Below are 17,817 nucleotides of genomic sequence, written 5' to 3'. Positions count from 1 at the left end.
TTCAATTAACGTGCATGTTTTTTGGGATGTGGGAGGAAACCGGAGTGCCCGGAGAAAACCCACGCAGGCACGGGGAGAACATGCAAACTCCACAAAGGCGGGGCCGGGGACCGAACCCCCCTCCTCAGAACTGCGAGGCTGACGCTCCAACCAGTCGCCCACCGCGCCGCCTTGGCAGAGCTAAATATACTTAATTTAACACTGAATAAATATCCTAAACAATGCCCTCATTAGCATCAATTTCTTATGTAAGCACACAGCCTCTGCCATTGAGTCCTTTTTGACATTGACATCTAAACTGTACATTATATTTAGAGGCGAAAATTTTAATATACAGTGGTGCCTTGAGATACAAGTGAGTTTTTGAGATACGAACTGTTGTCCGGATGATATTGTGCTTTGACTTGCAATCAAATATTTTATATACAGTACAAGTGCTGTATGGTGGCAGTGAACTCAACTCTCTTCACAACAAGCAGGAGTTTGGCACCTAGTGAACATCCATCCATCCATTTTCTGAGCCGCTTATCCGAGTGCTGGAGCTATCTTCGGGCAGAAGGCGGGGTACACCCTGAACTGGTTGCCAGCCAATCGCAGACCTAGTGAACAATTCTTCAAAAAAGAGGCTTCAAGCTGTTTCATGCCACTCCCAGTTGAAGTGTACTGTCATAAAACCAAGATAATGCTGTGTATTCAAAACAACTAAACAACTTCGCCTTAAAAATGATCCCTCTAGCTTAATGCTATGATGCGTATTTATAAACGTGATGGCAAAGCTCCGTCAGCACCCAGCCAACGTGTAACTGGTGATGTGATTACAAATATACTGTACAAAGATATACAATATGACTAGATCCAATTCCAAAAGACGTGCCTCCCGTGCCTACATGGTGGCCATGTTGAATGTGAGGCCTTGATGTGGCGGCCTTCGGGATGATGGTTATATCTATTGTCAGTTGTGCATAGAGCACTACGCAGAGAGGGAGCGGTATGGCTGTGGTGTTAACTCTGAGGAATACAAAACGTAAGTCTCTGGAGTCTGGAACATGCTATTTTTGGTAGAGTAACAATTCAAGTTGTTTGCTTATAGCATTGGATTTGGAACTAGGAAGCACACTAATTCCTCGCGGCTCATGAAAGCGACTCGCCGATGATGAGTACTGTACTGTATATCAAATATGTGACCATGACCAAGCACGTCGTAAGTTTGGATAAAATTTGAAACTTTCAAACATTTTGAAGCTTTTTTTTTCATTTATTTACAATAACTTCATACTGCACTAGGTGTTTTAGGTCACGAAAAAAACCCTACAAAACAATACATTTGTACTGTACAGTTGTATGGGTGCACATGGCCTCAAAAAAAGAAAAGTGCTTCAATTTAACGGACAATCAGCTGTAATGGACGACCCCCTATTAGTCCATAATGTTGAGGTTCCACTGTATCCCCATGTCTGTATTATTGCAAATGTGGACACACCAGAAAGAGCAGCACAATGTCAACTGAATTGAAGAAAAAAAATGTGGCAAAAATTGCTTACTTCTTTACATTGTATTTAATTATGTCATTACTGGATGTTTTTATAAAGTAGCCTACAATGTTATAGAGTGCTTTATCGCTTATTAAAAACATGTTTGTTGGTTTTTTTTGGGAAGCTGCAACAGATTAATGGCATTTCCATTCATTTAAATGGGGAAAGATGTTTTGAGGTTTTAAGTCACAAGCATGGAGCGAATTAAACGCTTATCTCAAGGCACCACTGTATTAGTAATATCAACTTTCGGAATTGATTGGATTGCCTGTTAGCAGACTTGTCAAAAAACATGATTTATTTTTGACTCTCATCTTCATGTTGAAAAACTCACTGTACAATAAACAGAAATGTTTGAGTCCACCTACATGTTTGTGCAGTGGTAGCAGCCTTCATTAGTGAGTATTCGCTGTCTGTTCCTAAACTGTTATTACAGACTCTACAGGCAAAAACTGTTCCCACATCACAGGGAGAAAGCAGCTCCATCTGTTTTGTACTGTAACCTTTTTTTTTTCTCCAATGTGTCTTCAAGAAATATCATGGGAGCAATTAAGCAATTGTTTCAGTAATAATGTATTGCTTTGACAAAATTGCGCTGTATGGATTAAATAAAGGGAATATTTCCATTGCACAACTTCTCTCATGTCAGGCATATTACAAGAGCAAGAGATGCTTAGACGAGTCACGTCAAACTTCTATTTTAAGTCTGTTTGAAATTTCAAACAGATGTTTATTTCACATTCGTGCACAGGTGTGGTGTGTCACCAGTTCAAAATTCAGCTGGTTGAGGATGAAGGTTTCTTTTTGAATCCTACAAGAAGTTTCTGGGCTTCTTTGACTGAAATATATTTTGCCCTAGGTATCAACTTTTCTTTCTTGTCTCAAGAAAGAAGGTCACCGTCGTGAATTATTTAACCATACTAGCTTTCACAGCTGAATACAGGCTTTTGAAACGTTATTCTCTACAAATTTAACCAGTGAAGTCAGATGGTTTGAGTCATACCTTCACTTGAACAAGACTGAGGGGACAGAAACAGAATAGTTGAGTCATGCACATATAAGCAGGGGGATCATACTGATTTTGAAAGAGCTGCTTTGCTCTAATTTGGAGAATGTTTGAAATGAAAAATCTCCTGGTGGATATTGGCTTTAAATTCATCCTGCCTAGAGGATAGCAATTATTATGCACTATGTGACTTTTAGATGTTTGTGCTTAGGAGTTGTAATATGTTCTTTTACATGGATAGAAAAGTTGATATTTCCTATGATAAAAAATACACCACAAAGACATTTTTCTTATAAAAGAGATGTACAACTAGAATGTAACATTTTCAACAAATGTGTCATAGCATTGCAAAAATCTAAGCTAAGAAAACAAAAACAAAGGAAAGGTGCTAGTACAGTAATCGAACATATAGCGATGGATGTTTAAATTAGGCTGCATCACAGTCTTACCACATACAAATCAATTCACACATCCCACACACTCCTTTGTTCACGTCGCAGAAAGCTGAAGTGCTCGCTCTGTGATGTGACTTCACCAATTTGTAAAGTGGTCACCTATTTAAGCTTAAAATAAACATCTTTTTTTCCAGTTTAGCTGGTTTAGGTTTTGAGTCACATATCATTGATAGATTTCAATATGTATTCATTGTGCTGGCTGCATGCACCTCTATTCAAAAGAGAGATTTACGTGACGCCACACGAGTTTTTATCTGCCGAAATATTATATATATAATATATATATACATTCACTCAGCTTATGATACAATCATTTATTATTGTATAAAAAATATTAAGGAGATACTGTATAATAATTAGGGGTGGGAATCAAAAACCGTTTCTTTCTGTGAACTGGTTTCTCGTAATTCGATTCCTAGGAATCATTTGTTTGCTTGCTTGATGAGCCTCCTTACCGAGTCCTCTCGCGTCACAAATGAGCGATGACGTCACATGCAAGAAGTGTAAGGTTATGAACTTTACCAAAATGGCGTGAAAGTAGAAGCACTCTAAAGTTTGGCCAAATTTCAGTTGAAAAGATTATTCCGAGGCTACTTGCAAAGAACTAAAGCTTTGACCAAGGCTTGGCCACTGGTGAGGCCGCTCAAAGCGCCTCAGAAGCTATTTTGCAAAACCAGGTCAAATGATATTTTTTTATAGAACAGTTCTTTTTTTTTATGTCTGAATTAGTTTTGGGTTAAGTTGAATGCAAAAGGAGCACTGTAAATACACCCAAATGTTAGTAGCTAAGCTGTCTTATATTGTTAAATGTATCCATCTATTTTCCGTACCGCTTATCCTAACAAGGGATTACTTTTTTTTCTTCCTCAGGATACCTTACAGATCATGAGTGCATACTGGTACAGTTAGCATAGTTGAACATATTAGAGAGTTATAGCAAACAATCCCGTTGGTTTTATTTAATTCCCTCACCCAATGAGAATCAATAAGAGAATCGATAAAGAATTGGATTGATAAGCAAAAATGATAAATGGATTCTTACCAATTCCTACATCGAATTATAATAGATACTTTTAAAAGGCGTGTCACCGTCACGTCTACATGCATTGTATGTATTTATATTATTGACTATATTTGCATTACAGTTCTATGCAGCAGTGTTGCAATATGGCCAAAGCATATTCAACAACATTTAGCGAGTCGCATCTTTGCCTCGGATACATATTTGTGAGATGTTGCTTAAGAAAACACTGTGATTCAAGCACGTACAGGCTGGCATCATACACATTCGCCAGTTGCACTCAAATCCTCTTTAAGGCTTTTTAACTCCATCACACCATCTGGTTAGAGGCCACCGGCAACCAAGGTAAACAGACGTCGAGCACACACTGCTAAAGAGAGAGTGATTTCTGCGTTGGCCTTCAGACTTGTGGTGATACACTAATTTGAGGATTAGCACATATGCGGACCAAAAGAGCAGACGATTGGTGAGTACATAGAACATGGAAAACAGAACATTGGACAGATGGAGATGGGGTGAAGACAGTACAAGATGGAGTATGAAGAAATGAAACATGGACCAGCACCATCTGTAAGATAGTTAGGAGAAACACAGTAGCTTATTGATGCGGTAGGAACAAGAACTCCAAAAGGAGGAAGTGCTTTGATTTCCTGTATTCTTTGAACCCACTGCTGTCAACGCAGATGTTCTCCAAAGTGGAGCATCCATGTTTAAATCACTGAAATCCTCTCCCTGAAACAGTTAATTTCTCTCATTAAAAAAAGGGATAGAATTAATCAAATTAGGAAAGTTTATTGGATTTTTGCACAAAAGAGCACAAACAACACTTCAAAAAGAAAAAAATAGCTTTATTTCTCCCAATACATGCCATTTTTTGTTTTCTCCATTGACATTTTACCCATAAACATCAGGCATATTCAAGTGCTGCGTCTTTATGAAGGTGTACAATTAAGTTTGGCCTTGAATGGGGTCTGAATTCTGCCTAGTGCCATTCATGGAACACTCAGAAACATAGTGGTCATAGACAAAACTGCCTCTGCGTCCAAGAAAGATCAAGAAATTATTTTACTAAGTCTTTAATGACAAGCACTGTATCAATTCATGCAGCCAGAAGTAACAGTGTACAGCTAATCCTTGGATTTATGTATCGTCTTGGATTTACAACCACTTCAGGCAACTTGTTCCTCACATCAGCCTTATAAAGTTTTATGGACCTTATTATTATGTCAACTTAATAGGTAAAATTAGCTCAATAATCATTCAACATTTTACTATGAAAACTCAGAGGACACTATTGTAACATAGTCCAGTGAACAGTGGAAATGGCATTGAATGGATGTACTGTAATAGAAGATATATGGCAGTATATCTTCTTTTTGCCTTCTCTTATTAGATTGCTACAATACGTTTCCAACATGCATGGCTCAGTTTTTACGCCAGATGCCCAAAGCAGCTTGCAAATCCCGTTTGTAAGACAATCAGCAGAGAGCATGCAGAAGCCGAGCTGTCCAAATGTAGGCACTTTAGGAAGACCATTGTTTGTTTAAATTGCTGGAACTAACGTGTAATGTCATAATTCCGGGGTAATTTTTCTACTTGCTGCTCAGGGAGTAGTACATTGGGATCTGCACTGCAGTGATGAAAATATCTGATCTGAAGACCCCTTGTTGCATTTTACGTCACCTGTCATATAAGAATAGTGAGTGCAAAATAATTTCTGTCTTGAGTCAAAACATTTGCATTTTGCAGTTAGGAAAAAACTACAACAGAGGGCCAGACATCATGGTTAATAGAGAACAGGAAACATTAGTACGAAGAAAGAAAGATTATGCCAACATGTCCACGGTCATGTGAGCTTGGACAGAAACAAAAAATATGGTGAAGTCATCGTCACACAACCCAAGATTGCAACAACAATAAAAAAATTCTTGAAAGTTGTGGTTGGTAACGCTCTGACAAGTGATCTAGTGTGGTGTAGTGAGGGCACCATATTTCTTGCTGGCAATGTGGAAGTGACCCCAAACAGTACTTAGTTGTCATGTCAACATCACAAGCAACATAAACATCAAAATATCTGCAAAGAAAAAAAAAAAATTATGGCCAAAAAGTAAAATTTTTAGGCCATCTAAAAAAAGTAGAGGCACTTTAAATAGTGGAAGGTATGTCCTGAAATGATTTATGCTTAGTGTAACTGAAAGTGTAGTGGTTCATTGCCAGTCCAGGGTGGAGCTCTCCCCTACTCTTAACATGAGTATAGAAAAGAGGTGGATTGATTTCATTCCTTTTCTGTAAGACATTTTACTTCCCATGATGAACTCCCTCAGTTGTTTGTCTGCTTTGTATCGCCACCCTTTATACCCGTGTGCTATTTTCTGTGCATTTTCTGTGACAGCTTTGATATTTTTTGACAGTTAAATCTGTCGGAGTGATGAGTCTTGACACAAAATGCTGGCTGTTAGCACAGTGTGACAGAAAAGAAAGAAGGTATGCCGCTCTGTGGATGTGTTGACAGCACACTCGCCAGACTATTGTCATCATTATCAACATCACCAACACAAATCGATGAAGTTTGACAGATGTTGATTGGGTCACAGTTCAGAATTAACCAATTACATTCACACTCATGTTAAATGGGGGTCAGGACATACCTGCCACTATTTAAAGTGCCTCTACTTTTTTTAGATGGCCTAAAAATTTCACTTTTTGGCCATAATTCCCAAAGTTATGTTTGACACAAACAACACTGCTCATCACCAAAACAACACCATACTTACAGTGAAGCATGTTGGTGGCAGCATCATGCTTTGGTGCTCTTTTTCTTCAGCTGGAACTGGGGCCTTAGGTGGAGGTTTGGAACAGTTTGAAAAAAAAAACAGTCAGTGTCAGCACAAAACCTTCATCTTTCTGGAAGAAAGCAAAAAAATTAAAATAAAATATCAGGAAAAGTCTACTATAATAGCCAACATTTATTTGGGGTTAATCAGATCATCCCATTCCACTTATAAGAGGGTGTGCACACTTGTGCAACCACATTATTTCCATTTATTTTACTTCACCTCTGGAAAAGATGGGAAAAGGTCAATGGAGTTGTAGCGGCAATAGGTCACATTAATGGTAGAAAAGGTTTTAAAATGATTTATCTTGGTCTCATTTTTTTCAATCACAAAAACCTGCCATTTGGACAGGCGGTGTGTAGACTTTTTATATGCACCGTTTAATGCTGGGGAAAAAGACTACTATTGCAAAACAGCAACACCTCTCATGACCATGTGACGTCTATAGAGCTTGCACTTTGTACTTTGTACTGTTGCGAGTGCGCTGGAGCCTACACCAGCTGACTTAAACAGGAATGGTCGATTCTTGTACTCTTTTTTTAAGGCATGCATGAGGTTGTCTCTCTACAGTGTAGTTCATAGTGCTGTAGAATTATGGAAATAAATCTTTTTTTAATAGAAGAGACCAATCAAGAAAGAAAAGGGATCAATTACGACTACATTCAGGTCCCTCGAAACACCTGAGCTAAGCAAAGGACCCCCAAAGAATTCTGTGCCCTAAACAATTACAGCAAACATACTTTAAATGTGAAGCCATAACATCAGCATGGCTTGTTTATTAGTTTGCAATGGTTTCTGTCCCCTTGTAACCAAACTATCTCCACAACAATATGCATTAAGTCAATACAACTTAATTCTGCTCTGATACCCCCGTCAATCAGAACTCTTTTTTTTTCATAAAGGCAGAATTTTCATACAGCTCTAATTGTATTGGATCTCGTTAATTAGACTGTGCCAGATTACCAACTGTTGTGCCTGAGACAGTACAGAGAGCATTTTATTAATAGTTTGTATTCAAACCATTTCACAGATGCTGCTGAGCTGTGAATTAAATCCAGCAAATCTGTGCTGTTGATACACCGGCCGCCCTCGTCAAAATTAACTATTACACGTGAGTTTGTCTTCATCCCCCAAAATGTGTTTATATTGGTCTGGTTATATGCATGATTATGCCATTAAACATTATACAACTAAGGCTGATTGTCACAGTACAAACTCTTTGCTTGTTAGCGCTCTACAAGTCTATCATTTTCAACACTGCTTTCAAATTCTCACAGGATACTCATTATGACACAAGATGTGCCGCTATACCATGGCTCAAGGTTAAAATCAATACCTTGTTAGTGGGAGGTCAGATTCTTCAAACTGTTTGAGGTCATCATTCTATGTCAAAGCAATGAGCCCTTTGATTTGTTGTAACATACGCAGGATGGCGAAGGCAGCTTTGGTGGATGTTCCTTTTGGGTCATCACAATTCCTGTATGCCAGAGCAAAAAACAAACATTTTCCGTACATTCAACCCAAAATGTGCAACTGTTGTTGGTGTCAATCTCATATGAGTATATTTATAATTTCATTTGTATCTAAGGGCCGAAATGCATGGATGTGGTGGGTGAATGGGGGGGATCGCTTCTTGCCAACAGCCTCTCAAAACATCCACAGTCTTGCCTTTATCGCTCGTTTTCTCTTTTTTGTGGCCATCTGCTTCTTCCTTGACAATCGCGCCATGTTTTTGTGGTTCTATGAAAAAAATCAAAATAATTATGTACAGTATAGTGTATGTGGCGCCTCAAAACCCCCAAAAAACGGTTGCAGTTTTTCATTTGCTACCCCTCGGTAGATGTGCGGTGCTCAATCGCTGGATGTACGGCGACTAGTGGTGTAACGATTCATTCATTATATCGATGTATCGATTTATCTTCCTACAATCCAACCGCATTTATCTGTGCTTGACTAGTTAGCCTTCCGGACGTAAATATCCATCCATCCATCCATCAATTTTCTGAGCCGCTTCTCCTCACTAGGGTCGTGGGCGTGCTGGAGCCTATCCCAGCTGTCATCGGGCAGGAGGCGGGGTTGAACTGGTTGCCAGCCAATCGCAGGGCACATAGAAACAAACAACCATTCGCACTCAAAGTCATGCCTACGGGCAATTTAGAGTCACCAATTAATGCATGTTTTTGGGATGTGGGAGGAAACCGGAGTGCCCGGAGAAAACCCACGCACGCACGGGGAGAACATGCAAACTCCACACAGGCGGGGACGGGGATTGAACCCAGGTCCTCAGAACTGTGAGGCTGACGCTCTAACCAGTCGTCCACCGTGCCGCCGGGCGTAAATATATCGATTTAATTTGTTTTAAAAGGTAATCATACGATTGTATCGATAGTGGGAAATAATGCACTGGATTTAAAAGCATGGCAAGATTTATATGGGTGTGCATGTGTTGTCTTTCCAAGAAAATCGCTTGTAATTCCTCTTACTTCACTGAATTTGTCAGTTAGCACACGGCAGTTAGCACTGTCAGGGCTACTTTCTTCTTTGTCTCTTGTTTCCTTTTCTGCGCCCCAAATCTAATCACTCCTTTCCATAGTGCCCCTAGTGGTGGAACGAGACACCATAGTATGTGTGTGTGTTGTTTTAGTGTCTGGTGGATTGCAGATGAGGGGGAGGGGAGCGAGACTGCTTCAAGCTCAAGTTTGTGCTACAAAAAAGATGTTTGTTCATTTATTTAGCTCACTATGTATTATTAACACAATTCTTAAAAGATTTTCCTCATGAAAACCTCACTTTTCATTTTAGCCATTAGTATTTAACTGTTTAAAACAAAGATTCTCAAACTGGGTCCAGCTCGGGGCTCCTTACAGTGCAGACATTTTTCCAAGGACACCCTCATAATTTTAATACGAATTAAACATCTTTTCTAGGAAAAAAAATGGCCCAAAAAGTAAAATTAGAGCTGAAATAATATAAATAACAATAAGTTTGTTATTGTTTTATTGCAAAACAATACAATCAATCAACTTTTTATTAAGTAGACTCATAGTCCATTAGAAAACACATACAGTACGGTATACAATAAGACACATAAAAGGAAACATCACAAAAATCTGGAGATTTAATGCCCATAATTAGTTTTTACCCGATTCCCTTACATGAAAACAGCATCCAAGAAATTTCACGTCCACTGTCAAGTATGCAGTTATTTGTTTCACAGTACCACTGGATGATTTTTTGGCTAAAAAGTTTTCCAGCCACTCAATCGTTTCGGATCTTATCGTTCTAAATGAACCAATATCATCCTTGAATCGACACTGCAACCACAAATCGTGATATAAGTCGAATCATTGCTAGAACGAATCGTTCCACCCCTAACACCGACTGTCGTATTTTTTTCGTAATGTCTACTTCAGTTGTGTCTGGCCTTGTTATCTGATGTGTGGCAGGTCTTAGTGTTATGAACACTGGTGGTACCTATACATCCATCGATCCATTTTATATAGCTCTTTATATATTTATATAGTCCTCATTAGGGTCATGGGGTTAGAGCCTACCCCAGTTGACATTAAGCAAGAGGCAGGGTAGATCCTGGGCTGGCCACCAGCCAAATCGCAGGGCACATACAATAGAGAAACAACCATTCACAAGCACATTCACACTAAAGAACAATTTAGTCTTCAATAAAAATGCTTGCTTTGGGAATGTGGGAAGGAACCGGAGTACCTTAAGAAAAAACGCATTTCATCTACTTGTCTACTTATTGTCATGTGGAACAGCATAAGTTTGCCAAATAATACATTCAGTAAATAAAATATATTAAGCATTAATTTCTACAATTACGCTTAAAGTACACACTAAAAGTGAGACGTGTGACACCTTCTACCACTCATATTTCCACACATACTTCTTACTGCCTTGTGACGCCCACATTCAAATTGTTTATTACTGCACATGATTCACCAACAATCAGTGACTTTATTTGCAGTATTAAGAAATAATCCCGGCTGGTCAGTGTGGCCCTGCTATCTTGTTAAAGTTATATCATATAAAAGTTCAGTGTCCTTGCTGTTAGCTTTGCCTGTTGTTTTTGTCTGTTGGCCCACCCTTGGAGGCACACAATAGCAACATAGTGGTGAAGGTGTTTGAAATGGAGGAGGGCCTTAGGCGGTGAGACAATAACAGAACATGTTTAACACCACAGAGCCTGTGTTTATTTTTATTGTTAACACGCCTACAAGCTGCACTTGGATACTAATCAGCAAACTTGAACCAGTCCACCATTGTTACCATTTGTGTGTTGTTATGTTTGCTGCTTGTTCTACATCAATTTGTACTGGAGGAACAAGAACAATGACAGCACCCAGACATCCGACAAGGCTTAAATACTGGTAACATGCAAAAACAGTCAGTGGATTGGCTACAATCTATATTTTAGTTAATGGGATGTAATACGCAGCACAGTGGACGACTGGTTAGAGCGTCTGCCTCACAGTTCTGAGGACCGGGGTTCAAATCCCAGCCCCGCCTGTGTGGAGTTTGCATGTTCTCCCCGTGCCTGCGTGGGTTTTCTCCGGGCACTCCGGTTTCCTCCCACATCCCAAAAACATGCATGGTAGGTTAATTGAAGACTCTAAATTGCCCGTAGGTGTGAATGTGAGTGTGAATGGTTGTTTGTTTATGCGTGCCCTGCGATTGGTTGGCAACCAGTTCAGGGTGTACCCCGCTTCCTGCCCGAAGATAGCTGGGATAGGCTCCAGCACGCCCGCGACTCTTGTGAGGATAAGAGGCTCAGAAAATGGATGGATGGATGGATGGGATGTAATACAGTCCTAGCCCAAACACATGTAAGTATGGATTACACCTTGATGAGAATGTAGGCTCTCATGGGATTTTTTTATGATAATTTTAAATTGCTGCCAAATGAGCATCATTATCAGATCTGGTTGATTGTGGGTTTACAATAGCGCTGACCATCTTTGAAAACTGTCAGCATTAGTGTAATTTAGAGAACATTTATTGTGTAGATCTCAAAAATAAAACTTAAAACGTAACACTATGTTGCAAATGAACACAAATAACATTGTGGATGTAAATATTTGATATACTACTATGTTATATACTATTAATATACTGTATTCTTTACGTTACAGTCCCCTCCTCCTGTCTGAAGTATGCAGTAACATGCTGATTCATTTATGGTATTCATACGTGTGTGCTGTGCTTAAATCTTTTATCTAGACACTTAATTTACCTGCTGATTTGCTGTTGGTTACTCGCTGCTGTAATGCAGTTCCAGCTGGACTTCTTTTCAAAGTGTAATGTTCCACCAACCTTCTTCTGGTGTTTTGGTACTCTACATTTCACGTTAGCTTAGCATCTAGTATTCCTCCTGAAGTTATGGGGCAGTTAGGAAAACAGGGATGATGTGTGACTCTTTGTCGTGGATGTCCCTTTTTTTGGTCATGGCCCTGTGTTTCAAGTTGTTTTTCTTTATGTTGCAGTGTCTGGGTGGGCGTGGACATCGGTGACGCACCTGTCATGCATTGTAATCATCAGACTTTTTAGGGGGCACCGTGACAGTGTGTGGGCGTCGGAATATTCACTCGTTTTTGCCCCATGTTTGCCGCCGTTCTGACCGCTGTCCAAATTTAGGCTCAATACTATTATACCACACGGACCGTTTGTCGTGTCTCCCTGCGTTATCTGTTTTTGATTCTCTCTGGTTGTGAGTTCCTTTAGTTTAGTATGTCTCGCCATCACATGCTCTGCCATATAATTAAAATTGTTCCGACCTCTGACCTGTAGTCTATTTTGTGGGATCTGCCCTTACGGCATTGCCGATCGTGACATTTTTAACAAGCTCGGAGCTGGTTAAAAAACAATGCTTCCAGCTCTGTGGTCAGGCATGCTTGAAGCTATTTGCTCACAGGCAGATACGATGACATCATAAACAAACGACTGGTTGGTAGAGTCCAAATCTACACCGTCGGCCAAATTTACCTAAAAATCTACTGTACATACTAGGGCTGCAACCAACGATTATTCTAATAATCGGTTAATTTTTTGTTGTTTGTTTCGATTAATTGATTAATCGGATTAAAAAAAAAAAACATTTTCAAATGTCCATCCCTTGATTCAAAAACAGGAAATTATTTCAAACTGACAGTGCAGGAAATGTCCTTTCATAAAGTGATTATGATTCAGATACTGGTTTGGTCCATGATGTGTCAGAAAATAGGCAAAAATGGTGATCATTGTTTTCCAAAGTAAAAGCCGATGTTTGCAAATGTCTTACTTTAATGAAACACAAGGATAACCAGCCTGCTTTCATGGAGGACTACAGAAATATGACAATATTTACTGTTGAGAGGCTGAAATTCCAAGGATTTGGATAATATCAAAATAGTTGTCGCTTGATTTGATAATCGATTAGTTGTCTATTAATTGATTAATTGTTGCTCCTCTAGTATATACTGTATGTGCCACTCCTACAAGAGACCTGTGATAAATAAATAAGGTAATATTGTTAAATATTTGTTAAAACACACTTGCCTGGTGATACAACAAATTCAACAGAAAAGGAGATTTCAACTTGTGGAGTTAATTGACCATTTCATTATTTGTGGGAAAAAAACTACATTCTTATGTTTTTGTTTTTTTTTTCAGTGTGTAAAAAAAAAAAGTTGCGCACCAAAAACAAACCAATGCAGATGAAGAAATCCTTTTGCGATGTAATTTTTTATGCTTATGTATCCTTATCCAGAAGGGTTTATTCAGTTAACTAATATGCATACTTTGAGTTTAACTAAAAAAGAGCAACTGTTTTAGGTTGGTTAATGCTGTAAGGAAGGGTTGACACCCCTTTTTCCTCTGCTGCTAATGCGACAAGTAATATCATGACTATTTACTCAAATGAAACTGAGAAGGCAGGAGAGAAACTTCAGCCACTGTATGTTCTTCAGCCAACATCTCCACCTGCGAGAGTTCTCCATCTGTCCAGTCTCTCATACAACGCCAGCACAAGGCAGCTGTTGAAAGGAAGTAGCAAATTAAAATAATTTTTAATAACTTTCCCAACTCTGAGAGGGGTAGATTGTACATATATTTCATTGTGTTCACTTTGATGAACCCCCTGCCAAACAATTAATCCGTCACTCATATGTTATTTATCCATACATCCATCCATCCATTATCTACACTGCTTATCCTCACAAGGGTCGCAGGAGCACTGGAGCCTACCCCAGCTATCTTCGGGCAGAAGGTGGGGTACACCCTGAACTTGTTGCCAATCGCAGGGCTATGTTATTTATAGCTTTGGAAATGTGTGCCTCCTCGCTTTGTTATGATTCATAGCCACAGGAGTGTGTAGTCCTTCTTTCAGTTTGACATGAGCTACTTACAATTAAGTCTTGGAAATGTTTTTATTGTTACTTCTCAATTGCATCAATAAAGGACAAGTTTATTTTAAAAAGTAACAGCTTGGAACCTGTGTCATGTGATACAGTATAATGTGAGTACATTAGGAGCACAACAGCAAAATACCAAATCCCCATACCACGAAAAATAAATGACAAACACTTCACCTTGCTCTTTGAAAAATTAGCATTTGGATATTTATGCACTGGTATGTCTCACAGGTTATTCTGTTGTTATTTTTTTTTTACACATGGTTTGTTTTTACAATACAGCATATTGTGGTTACCTCACACATTTTATACACAGATTCATCATAAGTACAAAGGTGTTATACTAATTTTAGATACAGTTTAAACAAAAGTCCCGATACATTTCCTTTTTTGTTTTTTATTTCAGGTATCATTTGGACAGATGTGAGGCCGTGAGCAGCTTTGACCCTTACCTCACTGGATCTGATGGCGACTCAAGTTTCCGCTGATTGCAGAGAGATCTCTGTGACATCCCTTGGGGTCTCCTGGAGACTAGCCACATCGCCAGGGAGTCGCAGTGAAATCGAACTTGTTCCATTAAATTGAAGACCTTTTGGCGACTCCTCTAAATGCTCACTATAGAGAAAAACCTTCACGTAGCTTAATGTCACTAAATAGTGAGCAATCGACACCGACATTTAAATAGATATGTCTACCTATGGCCACTTCAACCTCTGACAATATCGGAAAAATCGCCCCAATGTTTTGGATTTCATGGCTGGGAAACATCAAGATTAATGTGTCACGGGTCTGTGTTCTGGTTGTTGTCTTCCCCACTTGTGCCTCGTTCACCCTAATTACCCCATGCATTTACCCTCGTGTCTCATTCTTTCTAGTCGCCAGTTTGTTATACCTTGTCGTCACGTTCCAGCATTCCTTGTTTCCACGCCACAGAATCACAGTAAGACTAGACCCTGTTCCGATTATCAACCTCGCCTTTTTGCCTCACGTTTTTGGATCCTGTTGCCTTTTTTGGATTGCCTGCCTGTGTACTGACCTGCCTGTATATTAAACCTCTCTTTTTGAAACTGTCCATTTGTTTTGGAGTCGTGCATTTTTGGGTCCTATCCTCTGTTCCATTCATGACAAAAAGTATTCTCTGTCAATGAACTGTTTGTTGTCGTACTAGAGCGGCTCCAACTACCGGGGACAAATCCCTTGTGTGTTTTTGACATACTTGGAAAATAAGGATGATTCTGATTCTGAACTGCTGCTGAATTGTAGTCGGGGAAAGAAAACTTCCTGCCAGGTGGCAATTTTGCAACGGTGCTGCAATGTCAATTGTTTGATCACGGTCTGAAGCATCCACTGAACTGAACTTTTGTTGAGGCTGAGTTCCTATGCGGCACTCCGGATAGACTTTCCTTGCTTGCTCTAAAAGTTGGGTGTTTTCATCAGTGGTGGTAGTAGCAGGCCTTCCGTTGCATTTTTTATCAAGTACAGATCCTGTTTTGAGAAACCTGTCGTAGATAACGTAGATTGTACTATGCATTGGAGTAGTGTCTCGGCTATAAAGCTTCTCTAAAAGTGCAGGCGGGGACAGAAAAACTTTTTGTCAGGCGGCAATTTCGAAACACTGCTCTAGTTTTAATTGGCGAGCCATGGGCAAGTGAATGATATACATCAACAAAAAGTGCAAAGCCTAAGATATTGAATGCTGATTGTCTCACATCTGTCTGAATGATACCTGAAACGAAATAGAAAAAAGGACTTTTATAAGGACTTTGGGGACACCCTATATTATATACTGTATTTTTATACTATTTGTATCCACAAAGTAGTATTTTTGTAGCCTAAAAAGGACTTTTCTGTTTCACTTCTTTTAAATAAAATGTGGACACTATTCATTGGCCATCCTCCTAAGAGTCTTCCTGTTCTTGCCTTCCTGACGTATTGAAAACATCCATCCATCCATCCATCCATTTTCTGAGCCGCTTCTCCTCACTAGGGTCGCGGGCGTGCTGGAGCCTATCCCAGCTGTCATCGGGCAGGAGGCGGGGTACACCCTGAACTGGTTGCCAGCCAATCGCAGGGCACATAGGAACAAACAACCATTCGCACTCACAGTCATGCCTACGGGCAATTTAGAGTCTCCAATTCATGCATGTTTTTGGGATGTGGGAGGAAACCGGAGTGCCCGGAGAAAACCCACGCAGGCATGGGGAGAACATGCAAACTCCACACAGGCGGGGCCGGGGATTGAACCCGGGTCCTCAGAACTGACGCTCTAACCAGTCGGCCACCGTGTCACCATATTGAAAACATCCTTTGGAAAAACAAACATCCTGAAGACCATATAATGAAACTGTCACAGGCAGCATGCGAGGTCTTATTTGTATTTGTGTTATTTACCAACTTAATACCTTCAGAAATATCAGTAGAGGTTTTTCAATATTCAAAATCAAGAGAAGGATTGACTGATGGATTGTTGACTTTATCTTTCCAAGCCTGAGAGCCTCACTACGTCCATGTTACAGTTGTGCGGGGGAGGAAGAAACACAGCAGGGTGAGATCTGTAAAGACCAAAGGGGGATGGGGAGGATGAAGAAATTGATAGAATGCAACAGGCAATATTTCGATTAGCCCAAAAATAAGTGGACTCAGCTACAGAGGTCGGTCTTGCTGTGAGGCAGCAGGTGGACGCAAATTTCTCCCCCTTGCCTTTGTGATGTTTTTGATCAGAGAGCAGTGGCGTGGCAGCGTGAAAGGCTGAGGCGCATCACACCACTTCATTGTCCGCCAATAAACAAGTACTTTTCAAACTGAGGTACTTTTCACCATGTTGCTCCAACGTGACTCATGTCTTTGCTCTCTTTTTAACAAGTCCCTGACTGAGACATGGAGAAAAAACAAACAAACGAAAAAACTGACTTTGAAGCAGCAGACAGTTAGCTCAAGCCTTGTAATCCTGTAGAACTAAATACTGTTATTGATACTACTACTCATGCTCTGTGGATTCCTTGTCAGAATTAATGATTGAGACAGTTTAGACATAATGTGGTTACTTTCTTTGAATGGCTCCTTGCTTCATGTATTTTTCCATTTGGCAAGGACTGCAGGGTGACTGAATCTGATGTTATTTTGGTTATTATTATCATTAGGCAAATTGCCGATGGGATGGCAGTGGCGGTGGGTTGCGTGGTTGTTAGACTGTGTAGAGCTGTGTAAATCATTGACTCAAATACATTTTTGATTCCTGTGGCGGGTAGATTAAGGTAAGATAGTAAAATTTGGGCTGACAATTTTTCATCCTCATTGCCTGCAAATATAGACTCACTAGTGTACACAATGCAGATATTGCTGTCATTATTAAAGGGAAAGTTTGCAATTTTCAAATAAAAAATAAATTTATACATGTTTTTGGGATGTGGGAGGAAACCGGAGTGCCCAGAGAAAACCCACGCAGGCACGGGGAGAACATGCAAACTCCACACAGGCGGGCCCGGGGATTGAACCCAGGTCCTCAGAACTGTGAGGCTGACGCTCTAACCGTGCCGCCTCTCCATATATATATATATATATAT

The 17,817-nt window shown here is 39.8% G+C and overlaps 1 long non-coding RNA gene across 1 annotated transcript; it reads right to left on the bottom strand.

The window, feature by feature from the left end:
* Positions 1-4,948: 4,948 nt before the first annotated feature.
* Positions 4,949-14,772, bottom strand: LOC133489415 (uncharacterized). Its single transcript, XR_009791894.1, has 5 exons — positions 14,707-14,772; positions 13,757-13,876; positions 8,185-8,325; positions 6,789-6,851; positions 4,949-6,088 (listed from the first exon to the last, which is right to left on the bottom strand). It is a non-coding gene; the product is annotated as an uncharacterized LOC133489415 (long non-coding RNA).
* Between the last annotated feature and the right edge of the window lie 3,045 nt (positions 14,773-17,817).

Source organism: Phyllopteryx taeniolatus, chromosome 14 (genome assembly GCF_024500385.1).
Source record: "Phyllopteryx taeniolatus isolate TA_2022b chromosome 14, UOR_Ptae_1.2, whole genome shotgun sequence".
In the NCBI taxonomy this organism is placed as follows: Eukaryota; Metazoa; Chordata; class Actinopteri; order Syngnathiformes; family Syngnathidae; genus Phyllopteryx; species Phyllopteryx taeniolatus.
This window is presented reverse-complemented; position numbering and strand designations above follow the sequence as displayed.